We start from the raw sequence: 15272 nt of genomic DNA, 5'->3' as shown, positions 1-15272 counted from the left end.
GAGCGCTCTATCACTTGAGCTAATTCCCCTTAGCACACTGGCTCAGTGGGTTGTAAAATTTTTTATTCTGTGCATTAGACAAGCAGTGCATTAGACAAGGTTACCAGTGCTCTTCAAGAGCGGATCATGCAACTTTCATACTCAAGTGTAAGACTAAGATTACATGTTCACTCGAATTTGAGTCCTACAAATGACCTCATCTAACTGCATGCCCTTCAACCCCCTCTTCAGTTGCAGCAATTTGATGTTTGGTTGTTGAGGTAGAACCGTTGGTTAAAGGTTGCTTAACAGTGGTCTATTCTAGCAGATGCTTGGTTTTTAACACCCCAATTGTAACAGAAACAGGAGGGAGGCTCAGGAGCTTACAGCATGGTTCACACTTTTAGAACTGACTGTGGAATTTTCATGTCAGTGTGTCAAAATATGAGAAGGTGGAATTTTAAATGCTTTTGTTCATAATGTTTGGTTGTTGAGGTAGAACATTTGGTTAAAGGTTGCTTAATAGTGCACTACTTTAGCAAGTAAGGTCAATTACTTCTAGTGTAGTTCATAGACTAGTTATGTTAATATTGGTGGTCATTTGATCCCCTTGTGAAAATGCAGGACTAGGTGATGTTCCTTAGGTAATTTGTGATCTGAGAAAAACCAACAGTCCATTGTCTTGGCCGGTTAGCTCAGCTGGTTAGAGCGTGGTGCTAATAACGCCAAGGTCGCGGGTTCGATCCCCGTACGGGCCATTACCACAGTTTTCAATGTTAGCATGAAAGATGGTGCTCCTGACCTAAACTGCAGTTGAAAACATGTTTTTGCTCCCTAAGAGGAGGGCTATAACCCAGTCACTGCTGGAAAAAATAGACAGCACCCAGCGTCTGGCTGTGTGGTCACACTGGAGAATGCGGGCATCGATCCCGCTACCTCTCGCATGCTAAGCGAGCGCTCTACCACTTGAGCTAATTCCCCTTAGCACACTGGCTCAGTGGGTTGTAAAATTTTTTATTCTGTGCATTAGACAAGCAGTGCATTAGACAAGGGTAACAGTGCTCTTCAAGAGCGGATCATGCAACTTTCCTACTCAAGTGTAAGACTAAGATTACATGTTCACTCAAATGTGAGTCCTACAAATGACCTCATCTAACTGCATGCCCTTCAACCCCCTCTTCAGTTGCAGCAATTTGATGTTTGGTTGTTGAGGTAGAACCGTTGGTTAAAGGTTGCTTAACAGTGGTCTATTCTAGCAGATGCTTGGTTTTTAACACCCCAATTGTAACAGAAACAGGAGGGAGGCTCAGGAGCTTACAGCATGGTTCACACTTTTAGAACTGACTGTGGAATTTTCATGTCAGTGTGTCAAAATATGAGAAGGTGGAATTTTAAATGCTTTTGTTCATAATGTTTGGTTGTTGAGGTAGAACAGTTGGTTAAAGGTTGCTTAATAGTGGACTATTCTAGCAGATGCTTGGGTTTTGACACCCCAATTGTAACAAAAGAGTAGGGAAGCTCAGGAGCTTACAGCATGGTTCACACTTTTAGAACTGACTGTGGAATTTTCATGTCAGTGTGTCAAAATATGAGAAGGTGGAATTTTAAATGCTTTTGTTCATAATGTTTGGTTGTTGAGGTAGAACAGTTGGTTAAAGGTTGCTTAATAGTGGACTATTCTAGCAGATGCTTGGGTTTTAACACCCCAATTGTAACAAAACAGTAGGGAAGCTCAGGAGCTTACAGAATGGCTCACACTTTTAGAACTGACTGTGGAATTTTCATGTCAGTGTGTCAAAATATGAGAAGGTGGATTTTTTAATGCTTTTGTTCAAGATGTTTGGTTGTTGAGGTAGAACAGTTGGTTAAAGGTTGCTTAATATTGGACTACTCTAGCAAGTAAGGTCAATTAATTCTAGTGTAGTTCATAGACGAGTTATGTTAATATTGGTGGTCATTTGATCCCCTTGTGAAAATGCAGGACTAGGTGATGTTCCTTAGGTAATTTGTGATTTGAGAAAAAACATGGGTTCATTGTCTTGGCCGGTTAGCTCAGCTGGTTAGAGCGTGGTGCTAATAACGCCAAGGTCGCGGGTTCGATCCCCGTACGGGCCATTACCACAGTTTTCAATGTTAGCAAGAAAGATGGTGCTCCTGACCTAAACTGCAGTTGAAAACATGTTTTTGCTCCCTAAGAGGAGGGCTATAACCCAGTCACTGCTGGAAACAATAGACAGCACCCAGCGTCTGGCTGTGTGGTCACACTGGAGAATGCGGGCATGCAACTTTCATACTCAAGTGTAAGACTAAGATTACATGTTCACTCAAATTTGAGTCCTACAAATGACCTCATCTAACTGCATGCCCTTCAACCCCCTCTTCAGTTGCAGCAATTTGATGTTTGGTTGTTGAGGTAGAACCGTTGGTTAAAGGTTGCTTAACAGTGGTCTATTCTAGCAGATGCTTGGTTTTTAACACCCCAATTGTAACAGAAACAGGAGGGAGGCTCAGGAGCTTACAGCATGGTTCACACTTTTAGAACTGACTGTGGAATTTTCATGTCAGTGTGTCAAAATATGAGAAGGTGGAATTTTAAATGCTTTTGTTCATAATGTTTGGTTGTTGAGGTAGAACATTTGGTTAAAGGTTGCTTAATATTGGACTACTCTAGCAAGTAAGGTCAATTAATTCTAGTGTAGTTCATAGACGAGTTATGTTAATATTGGTGGTCATTTGATCCCCTTGTGAAAATGCAGGACTAGGTGATGTTCCTTAGGTAATTTGTGATTTGAGAAAAAACATGGGTTCATTGTCTTGGCCGGTTAGCTCAGCTGGTTAGAGCGTGGTGCTAATAACGCCAAGGTCGCGGGTTCGATCCCCGTACGGGCCATTACCACAATTTTCAATGTTAGCAAGAAAGATGGTGCTCCTGACCTAAACTGCAGTTGAAAACATGTTTTTGCTCCCTAAGAGGAGGCCTATAACCCAGTCACTGCTGGAAACAATAGACAGCACCCAGCGTCTGGCTGTGTGGTCACACTGGAGAATGCGGGCATCGATCCCGCTACCTCTCGCATGCTAAGCGAGCGCTCTACCACTTGAGCTAATTCCCCTTAGCACACTGGCTCAGTGGGTTGTAAAATTTTTTATTCTGTGCATTAGACAAGCAGTGCATTAGACAAGGGTAACAGTGCTCTTCAAGAGCGGATCATGCAACTTTCATACTCAAGTGTAAGACTAAGATTACATGTTCACTCAAATTTGAGTCCTACAAATGACCTCATCTAACTGCATGCCCTTCAACCCCCTCTTCAGTTGCAGCAATTTGATGTTTGGTTGTTGAGGTAGAAACGTTGGTTAAAGGTTGCTTAACAGTGGTCTATTCTAGCAGATGCTTGGGTTTTGACACCCCAATTGTAAAAGAAACAGGAGGGAGGCTCAGGAGCTTACAGCATGGTTCACACTTTTAGAACTGACTGTGGAATTTTCCTGTCAGTGTGTCAAAATATGAGAAGGTGGAATTTTAAATGCTTTTGTTCATGATGTTTGGTTGTTGAGGTAGAACAGTTGGTTAAAGGTTGCTTAATAGTGGACTATTCTAGCAGATGCTTGGGTTTTAACACCCCAATTGTAACAAAACAGTAGGGAAGCTCAGGAGCTTACAGAATGGCTCACACTTTTAGAACTGACTGTGGAATTTTCATGTCAGTGTGTCAAAATATGAGAAGGTGGATTTTTTAATGCTTTTGTTCAAGATGTTTGGTTGTTGAGGTAGAACAGTTGGTTAAAGGTTGCTTAATAGTGGACTACTCTAGCAAGTAAGGTCAATTACTTCTAGTGTAGTTCATAGACTAGTTATGTTAATATTGGTGGTCATTTGATCCCCTTGTGAAAATGCAGGACTAGGTGATGTTCCTTAGGTAATTTGTGATCTGAGAAAAACCAACAGTCCATTGTCTTGGCCGGTTAGCTCAGCTGGTTAGAGCGTGGTGCTAATAACGCCAAGGTCGCGGGTTCGATCCCCGTACGGGCCATTACCACAGTTTTCAATGTTAGCATGAAAGATGGTGCTCCTGACCTAAACTGCAGTTGAAAACATGTTTTTGCTCCCTAAGAGGAGGGCTATAACCCAGTCACTGCTGGAAAAAATAGACAGCACCCAGCGTCTGGCTGTGTGGTCACACTGGAGAATGCGGGCATCGATCCCGCTACCTCTCGCATGCTAAGCGAGCGCTCTACCACTTGAGCTAATTCCCCTTAGCACACTGGCTCAGTGGGTTGTAAAATTTTTTATTCTGTGCATTAGACAAGCAGTGCATTAGACAAGGGTAACAGTGCTCTTCAAGAGCGGATCATGCAACTTTCCTACTCAAGTGTAAGACTAAGATTACATGTTCACTCAAATGTGAGTCCTACAAATGACCTCATCTAACTGCATGCCCTTCAACCCCCTCTTCAGTTGCAGCAATTTGATGTTTGGTTGTTGAGGTAGAACCGTTGGTTAAAGGTTGCTTAACAGTGGTCTATTCTAGCAGATGCTTGGTTTTTAACACCCCAATTGTAACAGAAACAGGAGGGAGGCTCAGGAGCTTACAGCATGGTTCACACTTTTAGAACTGACTGTGGAATTTTCATGTCAGTGTGTCAAAATATGAGAAGGTGGAATTTTAAATGCTTTTGTTCATAATGTTTGGTTGTTGAGGTAGAACAGTTGGTTAAAGGTTGCTTAATAGTGGACTATTCTAGCAGATGCTTGGGTTTTGACACCCCAATTGTAACAAAAGAGTAGGGAAGCTCAGGAGCTTACAGCATGGTTCACACTTTTAGAACTGACTGTGGAATTTTCATGTCAGTGTGTCAAAATATGAGAAGGTGGAATTTTAAATGCTTTTGTTCATAATGTTTGGTTGTTGAGGTAGAACAGTTGGTTAAAGGTTGCTTAATAGTGGACTATTCTAGCAGATGCTTGGGTTTTAACACCCCAATTGTAACAAAACAGTAGGGAAGCTCAGGAGCTTACAGAATGGCTCACACTTTTAGAACTGACTGTGGAATTTTCATGTCAGTGTGTCAAAATATGAGAAGGTGGATTTTTTAATGCTTTTGTTCAAGATGTTTGGTTGTTGAGGTAGAACAGTTGGTTAAAGGTTGCTTAATATTGGACTACTCTAGCAAGTAAGGTCAATTAATTCTAGTGTAGTTCATAGACGAGTTATGTTAATATTGGTGGTCATTTGATCCCCTTGTGAAAATGCAGGACTAGGTGATGTTCCTTAGGTAATTTGTGATTTGAGAAAAAACATGGGTTCATTGTCTTGGCCGGTTAGCTCAGCTGGTTAGAGCGTGGTGCTAATAACGCCAAGGTCGCGGGTTCGATCCCCGTACGGGCCATTACCACAGTTTTCAATGTTAGCAAGAAAGATGGTGCTCCTGACCTAAACTGCAGTTGAAAACATGTTTTTGCTCCCTAAGAGGAGGGCTATAACCCAGTCACTGCTGGAAACAATAGACAGCACCCAGCGTCTGGCTGTGTGGTCACACTGGAGAATGCGGGCATGCAACTTTCATACTCAAGTGTAAGACTAAGATTACATGTTCACTCAAATTTGAGTCCTACAAATGACCTCATCTAACTGCATGCCCTTCAACCCCCTCTTCAGTTGCAGCAATTTGATGTTTGGTTGTTGAGGTAGAAACGTTGGTTAAAGGTTGCTTAACAGTGGTCTATTCTAGCAGATGCTTGGGTTTTGACACCCCAATTGTAAAAGAAACAGGAGGGAGGCTCAGGAGCTTACAGCATGGTTCACACTTTTAGAACTGACTGTGGAATTTTCCTGTCAGTGTGTCAAAATATGAGAAGGTGGAATTTTAAATGCTTTTGTTCATGATGTTTGGTTGTTGAGGTAGAACAGTTGGTTAAAGGTTGCTTAATAGTGGACTATTCTAGCAGATGCTTGGGTTTTAACACCCCAATTGTAACAAAACAGTAGGGAAGCTCAGGAGCTTACAGAATGGCTCACACTTTTAGAACTGACTGTGGAATTTTCATGTCAGTGTGTCAAAATATGAGAAGGTGGATTTTTTAATGCTTTTGTTCAAGATGTTTGGTTGTTGAGGTAGAACAGTTGGTTAAAGGTTGCTTAATAGTGGACTACTCTAGCAAGTAAGGTCAATTACTTCTAGTGTAGTTCATAGACTAGTTATGTTAATATTGGTGGTCATTTGATCCCCTTGTGAAAATGCAGGACTAGGTGATGTTCCTTAGGTAATTTGTGATCTGAGAAAAACCAACAGTCCATTGTCTTGGCCGGTTAGCTCAGCTGGTTAGAGCGTGGTGCTAATAACGCCAAGGTCGCGGGTTCGATCCCCGTACGGGCCATTACCACAGTTTTCAATGTTAGCATGAAAGATGGTGCTCCTGACCTAAACTGCAGTTGAAAACATGTTTTTGCTCCCTAAGAGGAGGGCTATAACCCAGTCACTGCTGGAAAAAATAGACAGCACCCAGCGTCTGGCTGTGTGGTCACACTGGAGAATGCGGGCATCGATCCCGCTACCTCTCGCATGCTAAGCAAGCGCTCTACCACTTGAGCTAATTCCCCTTAGCACACTGGCTCAGTGGGTTGTAAAATTTTTTATTCTGTGCATTAGACAAGCAGTGCATTAGACAAGGGTAACAGTGCTCTTCAAGAGCGGATCATGCAACTTTCCTACTCAAGTGTAAGACTAAGATTACATGTTCACTCAAATGTGAGTCCTACAAATGACCTCATCTAACTGCATGCCCTTCAACCCCCTCTTCAGTTGCAGCAATTTGATGTTTGGTTGTTGAGGTAGAACCGTTGGTTAAAGGTTGCTTAACAGTGGTCTATTCTAGCAGATGCTTGGTTTTTAACACCCCAATTGTAACAGAAACAGGAGGGAGGCTCAGGAGCTTACAGCATGGTTCACACTTTTAGAACTGACTGTGGAATTTTCATGTCAGTGTGTCAAAATATGAGAAGGTGGAATTTTAAATGCTTTTGTTCATAATGTTTGGTTGTTGAGGTAGAACAGTTGGTTAAAGGTTGCTTAATAGTGGACTATTCTAGCAGATGCTTGGGTTTTGACACCCCAATTGTAACAAAAGAGTAGGGAAGCTCAGGAGCTTACAGCATGGTTCACACTTTTAGAACTGACTGTGGAATTTTCATGTCAGTGTGTCAAAATATGAGAAGGTGGAATTTTAAATGCTTTTGTTCATAATGTTTGGTTGTTGAGGTAGAACAGTTGGTTAAAGGTTGCTTAATAGTGGACTATTCTAGCAGATGCTTGGGTTTTGACACCCCAATTGTAACAAAAGAGTAGGGAAGCTCAGGAGCTTACAGAATGGCTCACACTTTTAGAACTGACTGTGGAATTTTCATGTCAGTGTGTCAAAATATGAGAAGGTGGATTTTTTAATGCTTTTGTTCAAGATGTTTGGTTGTTGAGGTAGAACAGTTGGTTAAAGGTTGCTTAATATTGGACTACTCTAGCAAGTAAGGTCAATTAATTCTAGTGTAGTTCATAGACGAGTTATGTTAATATTGGTGGTCATTTGATCCCCTTGTGAAAATGCAGGACTAGGTGATGTTCCTTAGGTAATTTGTGATTTGAGAAAAAACATGGGTTCATTGTCTTGGCCGGTTAGCTCAGCTGGTTAGAGCGTGGTGCTAATAACGCCAAGGTCGCGGGTTCGATCCCCGTACGGGCCATTACCACAGTTTTCAATGTTAGCAAGAAAGATGGTGCTCCTGACCTAAACTGCAGTTGAAAACATGTTTTTGCTCCCTAAGAGGAGGGCTATAACCCAGTCACTGCTGGAAACAATAGACAGCACCCAGCGTCTGGCTGTGTGGTCACACTGGAGAATGCGGGCATGCAACTTTCATACTCAAGTGTAAGACTAAGATTACATGTTCACTCGAATTTGAGTCCTACAAATGACCTCATCTAACTGCATGCCCTTCAACCCCCTCTTCAGTTGCAGCAATTTGATGTTTGGTTGTTGAGGTAGAACCGTTGGTTAAAGGTTGCTTAACAGTGGTCTATTCTAGCAGATGCTTGGTTTTTAACACCCCAATTGTAACAGAAACAGGAGGGAGGCTCAGGAGCTTACAGCATGGTTCACACTTTTAGAACTGACTGTGGAATTTTCATGTCAGTGTGTCAAAATATGAGAAGGTGGATTTTTTAATGCTTTTGTTCAAGATGTTTGGTTGTTGAGGTAGAACAGTTGGTTAAAGGTTGCTTAATAGTGGACTATTCTAGCAGATGCTTGGGTTTTGACACCCCAATTGTAACAAAAGAGTAGGGAAGCTCAGGAGCTTACAGCATGGTTCACACTTTTAGAACTGACTGTGGAATTTTCCTGTCAGTGTGTCAAAATATGAGAAGGTGGAATTTTAAATGCTTTTGTTCATGATGTTTGGTTGTTGAGGTAGAACAGTTGGTTAAAGGTTGCTTAATAGTGGACTATTCTAGCAGATGCTTGGGTTTTAACACCCCAATTGTAACAAAACAGTAGGGAAGCTCAGGAGCTTACAGAATGGCTCACACTTTTAGAACTGACTGTGGAATTTTCATGTCAGTGTGTCAAAATATGAGAAGGTGGATTTTTTAATGCTTTTGTTCAAGATGTTTGGTTGTTGAGGTAGAACAGTTGGTTAAAGGTTGCTTAATAGTGGACTACTCTAGCAAGTAAGGTCAATTACTTCTAGTGTAGTTCATAGACTAGTTATGTTAATATTGGTGGTCATTTGATCCCCTTGTGAAAATGCAGGACTAGGTGATGTTCCTTAGGTAATTTGTGATCTGAGAAAAACCAACAGTCCATTGTCTTGGCCGGTTAGCTCAGCTGGTTAGAGCGTGGTGCTAATAACGCCAAGGTCGCGGGTTCGATCCCCGTACGGGCCATTACCACAGTTTTCAATGTTAGCATGAAAGATGGTGCTCCTGACCTAAACTGCAGTTGAAAACATGTTTTTGCTCCCTAAGAGGAGGGCTATAACCCAGTCACTGCTGGAAACAATAGACAGCACCCAGCGTCTGGCTGTGTGGTCACACTGGAGAATGCGGGCATCGATCCCGCTACCTCTCGCATGCTAAGCGAGCGCTCTACCACTTGAGCTAATTCCCCTTAGCACACTGGCTCAGTGGGTTGTAAAATTTTTTATTCTGTGCATTAGACAAGCAGTGCATTAGACAAGGGTAACAGTGCTCTTCAAGAGCGGATCATGCAACTTTCCTACTCAAGTGTAAGACTAAGATTACATGTTCACTCAAATGTGAGTCCTACAAATGACCTCATCTAACTGCATGCCCTTCAACCCCCTCTTCAGTTGCAGCAATTTGATGTTTGGTTGTTGAGGTAGAACCGTTGGTTAAAGGTTGCTTAACAGTGGTCTATTCTAGCAGATGCTTGGTTTTTAACACCCCAATTGTAACAGAAACAGGAGGGAGGCTCAGGAGCTTACAGCATGGTTCACACTTTTAGAACTGACTGTGGAATTTTCATGTCAGTGTGTCAAAATATGAGAAGGTGGAATTTTAAATGCTTTTGTTCATAATGTTTGGTTGTTGAGGTAGAACAGTTGGTTAAAGGTTGCTTAATAGTGGACTATTCTAGCAGATGCTTGGGTTTTGACACCCCAATTGTAACAAAAGAGTAGGGAAGCTCAGGAGCTTACAGCATGGTTCACACTTTTAGAACTGACTGTGGAATTTTCATGTCAGTGTGTCAAAATATGAGAAGGTGGAATTTTAAATGCTTTTGTTCATAATGTTTGGTTGTTGAGGTAGAACAGTTGGTTAAAGGTTGCTTAATAGTGGACTATTCTAGCAGATGCTTGGGTTTTGACACCCCAATTGTAACAAAAGAGTAGGGAAGCTCAGGAGCTTACAGAATGGCTCACACTTTTAGAACTGACTGTGGAATTTTCATGTCAGTGTGTCAAAATATGAGAAGGTGGATTTTTTAATGCTTTTGTTCAAGATGTTTGGTTGTTGAGGTAGAACAGTTGGTTAAAGGTTGCTTAATATTGGACTACTCTAGCAAGTAAGGTCAATTAATTCTAGTGTAGTTCATAGACGAGTTATGTTAATATTGGTGGTCATTTGATCCCCTTGTGAAAATGCAGGACTAGGTGATGTTCCTTAGGTAATTTGTGATTTGAGAAAAAACATGGGTTCATTGTCTTGGCCGGTTAGCTCAGCTGGTTAGAGCGTGGTGCTAATAACGCCAAGGTCGCGGGTTCGATCCCCGTACGGGCCATTACCACAGTTTTCAATGTTAGCAAGAAAGATGGTGCTCCTGACCTAAACTGCAGTTGAAAACATGTTTTTGCTCCCTAAGAGGAGGGCTATAACCCAGTCACTGCTGGAAACAATAGACAGCACCCAGCGTCTGGCTGTGTGGTCACACTGGAGAATGCGGGCATGCAACTTTCATACTCAAGTGTAAGACTAAGATTACATGTTCACTCGAATTTGAGTCCTACAAATGACCTCATCTAACTGCATGCCCTTCAACCCCCTCTTCAGTTGCAGCAATTTGATGTTTGGTTGTTGAGGTAGAACCGTTGGTTAAAGGTTGCTTAACAGTGGTCTATTCTAGCAGATGCTTGGTTTTTAACACCCCAATTGTAACAGAAACAGGAGGGAGGCTCAGGAGCTTACAGCATGGTTCACACTTTTAGAACTGACTGTGGAATTTTCATGTCAGTGTGTCAAAATATGAGAAGGTGGATTTTTTAATGCTTTTGTTCAAGATGTTTGGTTGTTGAGGTAGAACAGTTGGTTAAAGGTTGCTTAATAGTGGACTATTCTAGCAGATGCTTGGGTTTTGACACCCCAATTGTAACAAAAGAGTAGGGAAGCTCAGGAGCTTACAGCATGGTTCACACTTTTAGAACTGACTGTGGAATTTTCCTGTCAGTGTGTCAAAATATGAGAAGGTGGAATTTTAAATGCTTTTGTTCATGATGTTTGGTTGTTGAGGTAGAACAGTTGGTTAAAGGTTGCTTAATAGTGGACTATTCTAGCAGATGCTTGGGTTTTAACACCCCAATTGTAACAAAACAGTAGGGAAGCTCAGGAGCTTACAGAATGGCTCACACTTTTAGAACTGACTGTGGAATTTTCATGTCAGTGTGTCAAAATATGAGAAGGTGGATTTTTTAATGCTTTTGTTCAAGATGTTTGGTTGTTGAGGTAGAACAGTTGGTTAAAGGTTGCTTAATAGTGGACTACTCTAGCAAGTAAGGTCAATTACTTCTAGTGTAGTTCATAGACTAGTTATGTTAATATTGGTGGTCATTTGATCCCCTTGTGAAAATGCAGGACTAGGTGATGTTCCTTAGGTAATTTGTGATCTGAGAAAAACCAACAGTCCATTGTCTTGGCCGGTTAGCTCAGCTGGTTAGAGCGTGGTGCTAATAACGCCAAGGTCGCGGGTTCGATCCCCGTACGGGCCATTACCACAGTTTTCAATGTTAGCATGAAAGATGGTGCTCCTGACCTAAACTGCAGTTGAAAACATGTTTTTGCTCCCTAAGAGGAGGGCTATAACCCAGTCACTGCTGGAAACAATAGACAGCACCCAGCGTCTGGCTGTGTGGTCACACTGGAGAATGCGGGCATCGATCCCGCTACCTCTCGCATGCTAAGCGAGCGCTCTACCACTTGAGCTAATTCCCCTTAGCACACTGGCTCAGTGGGTTGTAAAATTTTTTATTCTGTGCATTAGACAAGCAGTGCATTAGACAAGGGTAACAGTGCTCTTCAAGAGCGGATCATGCAACTTTCATACTCAAGTGTAAGACTAAGATTACATGTTCACTCAAATGTGAGTCCTACAAATGACCTCATCTAACTGCATGCCCCTCAACCCCCTCTTCAGTTGCAGCAATTTGATGTTTGGTTGTTGAGGTAGAACCGTTGGTTAAAGGTTGCTTAACAGTGGTCTATTCTAGCAGATGCTTGGTTTTTAACACCCCAATTGTAACAGAAACAGGAGGGAGGCTCAGGAGCTTACAGCATGGTTCACACTTTTAGAACTGACTGTGGAATTTTCATGTCAGTGTGTCAAAATATGAGAAGGTGGAATTTTAAATGCTTTTGTTCATAATGTTTGGTTGTTGAGGTAGAACATTTGGTTAAAGTTTGCTTAATAGTGCACTACTTTAGCAAGTAAGGTCAATTACTTCTAGTGTAGTTCATAGACTAGTTATGTTAATATTGGTGGTCATTTGATCCCCTTGTGAAAATGCAGAACTAGGTGATGTTCCTTAGGTAATTTGTGATCTGAGAAAAACCAACTGTCCATTGTCTTGGCCGGTTAGCTCAGCTGGTTAGAGCGTGGTGCTAATAACGCCAAGGTCGCGGGTTCAATCCCCGTACGGGCCATTACCACAATTTTCAATGTTAGCAAGAAAGATGGTGCTCCTGACCTAAACTGCAGTTGAAAACATGTTTTTGCTCCCTAAGAGGAGGCCTATAACCCAGTCACTGCTGGAAACAATAGACAGCACCCAGCGTCTGGCTGTGTGGTCACACTGGAGAATGCGGGCATCGATCCCGCTACCTCTCGCATGCTAAGCGAGCGCTCTACCACTTGAGCTAATTCCCCTTAGCACACTGGCTCAGTGGGTTGTAAAATTTTTTATTCTGTGCATTAGACAAGCAGTGCATTAGACAAGGTTAACAGTGCTCTTCAAGAGCGGATCATGCAACTTTCATACTCAAGTGTAAGACTAAGATTACATGTTCACTCAAATTTGAGTCCTACAAATGACCTCATCTAACTGCATGCCCTTCAACCCCCTCTTCAGTTGCAGCAATTTGATGTTTGGTTGTTGAGGTAGAACCGTTGGTTAAAGGTTGCTTAACAGTGGTCTATTCTAGCAGATGCTTGGGTTTTGACACCCCAATTGTAAAAGAAACAGGAGGGAGGCTCAGGAGCTTACAGCATGGTTCACACTTTTAGAACTGACTGTGGAATTTTCCTGTCAGTGTGTCAAAATATGAGAAGGTGGAATTTTAAATGCTTTTGTTCATGATGTTTGGTTGTTGAGGTAGAACAGTTGGTTAAAGGTTGCTTAATAGTGGACTATTCTAGCAGATGCTTGGGTTTTAACACCCCAATTGTAACAAAACAGTAGGGAAGCTCAGGAGCTTACAGAATGGCTCACACTTTTAGAACTGACTGTGGAATTTTCATGTCAGTGTGTCAAAATATGAGAAGGTGGATTTTTTAATGCTTTTGTTCAAGATGTTTGGTTGTTGAGGTAGAACAGTTGGTTAAAGGTTGCTTAATAGTGGACTACTCTAGCAAGTAAGGTCAATTACTTCTAGTGTAGTTCATAGACTAGTTATGTTAATATTGGTGGTCATTTGATCCCCTTGTGAAAATGCAGGACTAGGTGATGTTCCTTAGGTAATTTGTGATCTGAGAAAAACCAACAGTCCATTGTCTTGGCCGGTTAGCTCAGCTGGTTAGAGCGTGGTGCTAATAACGCCAAGGTCGCGGGTTCGATCCCCGTACGGGCCATTACCACAGTTTTCAATGTTAGCATGAAAGATGGTGCTCCTGACCTAAACTGCAGTTGAAAACATGTTTTTGCTCCCTAAGAGGAGGGCTATAACCCAGTCACTGCTGGAAACAATAGACAGCACCCAGCGTCTGGCTGTGTGGTCACACTGGAGAATGCGGGCATCGATCCCGCTACCTCTCGCATGCTAAGCGAGCGCTCTACCACTTGAGCTAATTCCCCTTAGCACACTGGCTCAGTGGGTTGTAAAATTTTTTATTCTGTGCATTAGACAAGCAGTGCATTAGACAAGGGTAACAGTGCTCTTCAAGAGCGGATCATGCAACTTTCATACTCAAGTGTAAGACTAAGATTACATGTTCACTCAAATGTGAGTCCTACAAATGACCTCATCTAACTGCATGCCCCTCAACCCCCTCTTCAGTTGCAGCAATTTGATGTTTGGTTGTTGAGGTAGAACCGTTGGTTAAAGGTTGCTTAACAGTGGTCTATTCTAGCAGATGCTTGGTTTTTAACACCCCAATTGTAACAGAAACAGGAGGGAGGCTCAGGAGCTTACAGCATGGTTCACACTTTTAGAACTGACTGTGGAATTTTCATGTCAGTGTGTCAAAATATGAGAAGGTGGAATTTTAAATGCTTTTGTTCATAATGTTTGGTTGTTGAGGTAGAACTGTTGGTTAAAGGTTGCTTAATAGTGGACTATTCTAGCAGATGCTTGGGTTTTGACACCCCAATTGTAACAAAAGAGTAGGGAAGCTCAGGAGCTTACAGCATGGTTCACACTTTTAGAACTGACTGTGGAATTTTCATGTCAGTGTGTCAAAATATGAGAAGGTGGAATTTTAAATGCTTTTGTTCATAATGTTTGGTTGTTGAGGTAGAACAGTTGGTTAAAGGTTGCTTAATAGTGGACTATTCTAGCAGATGCTTGGGTTTTGACACCCCAATTGTAACAAAAGAGTAGGGAAGCTCAGGAGCTTACAGAATGGCTCACACTTTTAGAACTGACTGTGGAATTTTCATGTCAGTGTGTCAAAATATGAGAAGGTGGATTTTTTAATGCTTTTGTTCAAGATGTTTGGTTGTTGAGGTAGAACAGTTGGTTAAAGGTTGCTTAATATTGGACTACTCTAGCAAGTAAGGTCAATTAATTCTAGTGTAGTTCATAGACGAGTTATGTTAATATTGGTGGTCATTTGATCCCCTTGTGAAAATGCAGGACTAGGTGATGTTCCTTAGGTAATTTGTGATTTGAGAAAAAACATGGGTTCATTGTCTTGGCCGGTTAGCTCAGCTGGTTAGAGCGTGGTGCTAATAACGCCAAGGTCGTGGGTTCGATCCCCGTACGGGCCATTACCACAGTTTTCAATGTTAGCAAGAAAGATGGTGCTCCTGACCTAAACTGCAGTTGAAAACATGTTTTTGCTCCCTAAGAGGAGGGCTATAACCCAGTCACTGCTGGAAACAATAGACAGCACCCAGCGTCTGGCTGTGTGGTCACACTGGAGAATGCGGGCATCGATCCCGCTACCTCTCGCATGCTAAGCGAGCGCTCTATCACTTGAGCTAATTCCCCTTAGCACACTGGCTCAGTGGGTTGTAAAAATTTTTATTCTGTGCATTAGACAAGCAGTGCATTAGACAAGGTTACCAGTGCTCTTCAAGAGCGGATCATGCAACTTTCATACTCAAGTGTAAGACTAAGATTACATGTTCACT

The 15272-nt window shown here is 42.1% G+C and overlaps 20 non-coding genes across 20 annotated transcripts; 13 read left to right on the top strand and 7 right to left on the bottom strand.

The window, feature by feature from the left end:
- The first annotated feature begins 663 nt into the window (after positions 1–663).
- On the top strand, positions 664–737 carry trnai-aau (transfer RNA isoleucine (anticodon AAU)). Its single transcript has one exon. It is a non-coding gene; the product is annotated as a tRNA-Ile (tRNA).
- A 150-nt stretch (positions 738–887) lies between these two features.
- On the bottom strand, positions 888–960 carry trnaa-agc (transfer RNA alanine (anticodon AGC)). The gene has a single exon. It is a non-coding gene; the product is annotated as a tRNA-Ala (tRNA).
- Positions 961–2020: 1060 nt separating this feature from the next.
- Positions 2021–2094, top strand: trnai-aau (transfer RNA isoleucine (anticodon AAU)). The gene has a single exon. It is a non-coding gene; the product is annotated as a tRNA-Ile (tRNA).
- A 701-nt stretch (positions 2095–2795) lies between these two features.
- On the top strand, positions 2796–2869 carry trnai-aau (transfer RNA isoleucine (anticodon AAU)). Its single transcript has one exon. It is a non-coding gene; the product is annotated as a tRNA-Ile (tRNA).
- Positions 2870–3019: 150 nt separating this feature from the next.
- trnaa-agc (transfer RNA alanine (anticodon AGC)) lies at positions 3020–3092 on the bottom strand. The gene has a single exon. It is a non-coding gene; the product is annotated as a tRNA-Ala (tRNA).
- Positions 3093–3939: 847 nt separating this feature from the next.
- trnai-aau (transfer RNA isoleucine (anticodon AAU)) lies at positions 3940–4013 on the top strand. The gene has a single exon. It is a non-coding gene; the product is annotated as a tRNA-Ile (tRNA).
- Positions 4014–4163: 150 nt separating this feature from the next.
- Positions 4164–4236, bottom strand: trnaa-agc (transfer RNA alanine (anticodon AGC)). Its single transcript has one exon. It is a non-coding gene; the product is annotated as a tRNA-Ala (tRNA).
- Positions 4237–5296: 1060 nt separating this feature from the next.
- trnai-aau (transfer RNA isoleucine (anticodon AAU)) lies at positions 5297–5370 on the top strand. Its single transcript has one exon. It is a non-coding gene; the product is annotated as a tRNA-Ile (tRNA).
- A 914-nt stretch (positions 5371–6284) lies between these two features.
- trnai-aau (transfer RNA isoleucine (anticodon AAU)) lies at positions 6285–6358 on the top strand. Its single transcript has one exon. It is a non-coding gene; the product is annotated as a tRNA-Ile (tRNA).
- A 1283-nt stretch (positions 6359–7641) lies between these two features.
- On the top strand, positions 7642–7715 carry trnai-aau (transfer RNA isoleucine (anticodon AAU)). The gene has a single exon. It is a non-coding gene; the product is annotated as a tRNA-Ile (tRNA).
- A 1127-nt stretch (positions 7716–8842) lies between these two features.
- Positions 8843–8916, top strand: trnai-aau (transfer RNA isoleucine (anticodon AAU)). Its single transcript has one exon. It is a non-coding gene; the product is annotated as a tRNA-Ile (tRNA).
- A 150-nt stretch (positions 8917–9066) lies between these two features.
- On the bottom strand, positions 9067–9139 carry trnaa-agc (transfer RNA alanine (anticodon AGC)). The gene has a single exon. It is a non-coding gene; the product is annotated as a tRNA-Ala (tRNA).
- A 1060-nt stretch (positions 9140–10199) lies between these two features.
- trnai-aau (transfer RNA isoleucine (anticodon AAU)) lies at positions 10200–10273 on the top strand. The gene has a single exon. It is a non-coding gene; the product is annotated as a tRNA-Ile (tRNA).
- Positions 10274–11400: 1127 nt separating this feature from the next.
- Positions 11401–11474, top strand: trnai-aau (transfer RNA isoleucine (anticodon AAU)). The gene has a single exon. It is a non-coding gene; the product is annotated as a tRNA-Ile (tRNA).
- Positions 11475–11624: 150 nt separating this feature from the next.
- On the bottom strand, positions 11625–11697 carry trnaa-agc (transfer RNA alanine (anticodon AGC)). The gene has a single exon. It is a non-coding gene; the product is annotated as a tRNA-Ala (tRNA).
- Positions 11698–12331: 634 nt separating this feature from the next.
- trnai-aau (transfer RNA isoleucine (anticodon AAU)) lies at positions 12332–12405 on the top strand. Its single transcript has one exon. It is a non-coding gene; the product is annotated as a tRNA-Ile (tRNA).
- A 150-nt stretch (positions 12406–12555) lies between these two features.
- Positions 12556–12628, bottom strand: trnaa-agc (transfer RNA alanine (anticodon AGC)). Its single transcript has one exon. It is a non-coding gene; the product is annotated as a tRNA-Ala (tRNA).
- Positions 12629–13475: 847 nt separating this feature from the next.
- trnai-aau (transfer RNA isoleucine (anticodon AAU)) lies at positions 13476–13549 on the top strand. The gene has a single exon. It is a non-coding gene; the product is annotated as a tRNA-Ile (tRNA).
- Positions 13550–13699: 150 nt separating this feature from the next.
- Positions 13700–13772, bottom strand: trnaa-agc (transfer RNA alanine (anticodon AGC)). The gene has a single exon. It is a non-coding gene; the product is annotated as a tRNA-Ala (tRNA).
- A 1060-nt stretch (positions 13773–14832) lies between these two features.
- On the top strand, positions 14833–14906 carry trnai-aau (transfer RNA isoleucine (anticodon AAU)). Its single transcript has one exon. It is a non-coding gene; the product is annotated as a tRNA-Ile (tRNA).
- The last annotated feature ends 366 nt before the right edge of the window (positions 14907–15272 follow it).

This window comes from Clarias gariepinus, unplaced genomic scaffold (assembly GCF_024256425.1).
Source record: "Clarias gariepinus isolate MV-2021 ecotype Netherlands unplaced genomic scaffold, CGAR_prim_01v2 scaffold_29, whole genome shotgun sequence".
In the NCBI taxonomy this organism is placed as follows: Eukaryota; Metazoa; Chordata; class Actinopteri; order Siluriformes; family Clariidae; genus Clarias; species Clarias gariepinus.
This window is presented reverse-complemented; position numbering and strand designations above follow the sequence as displayed.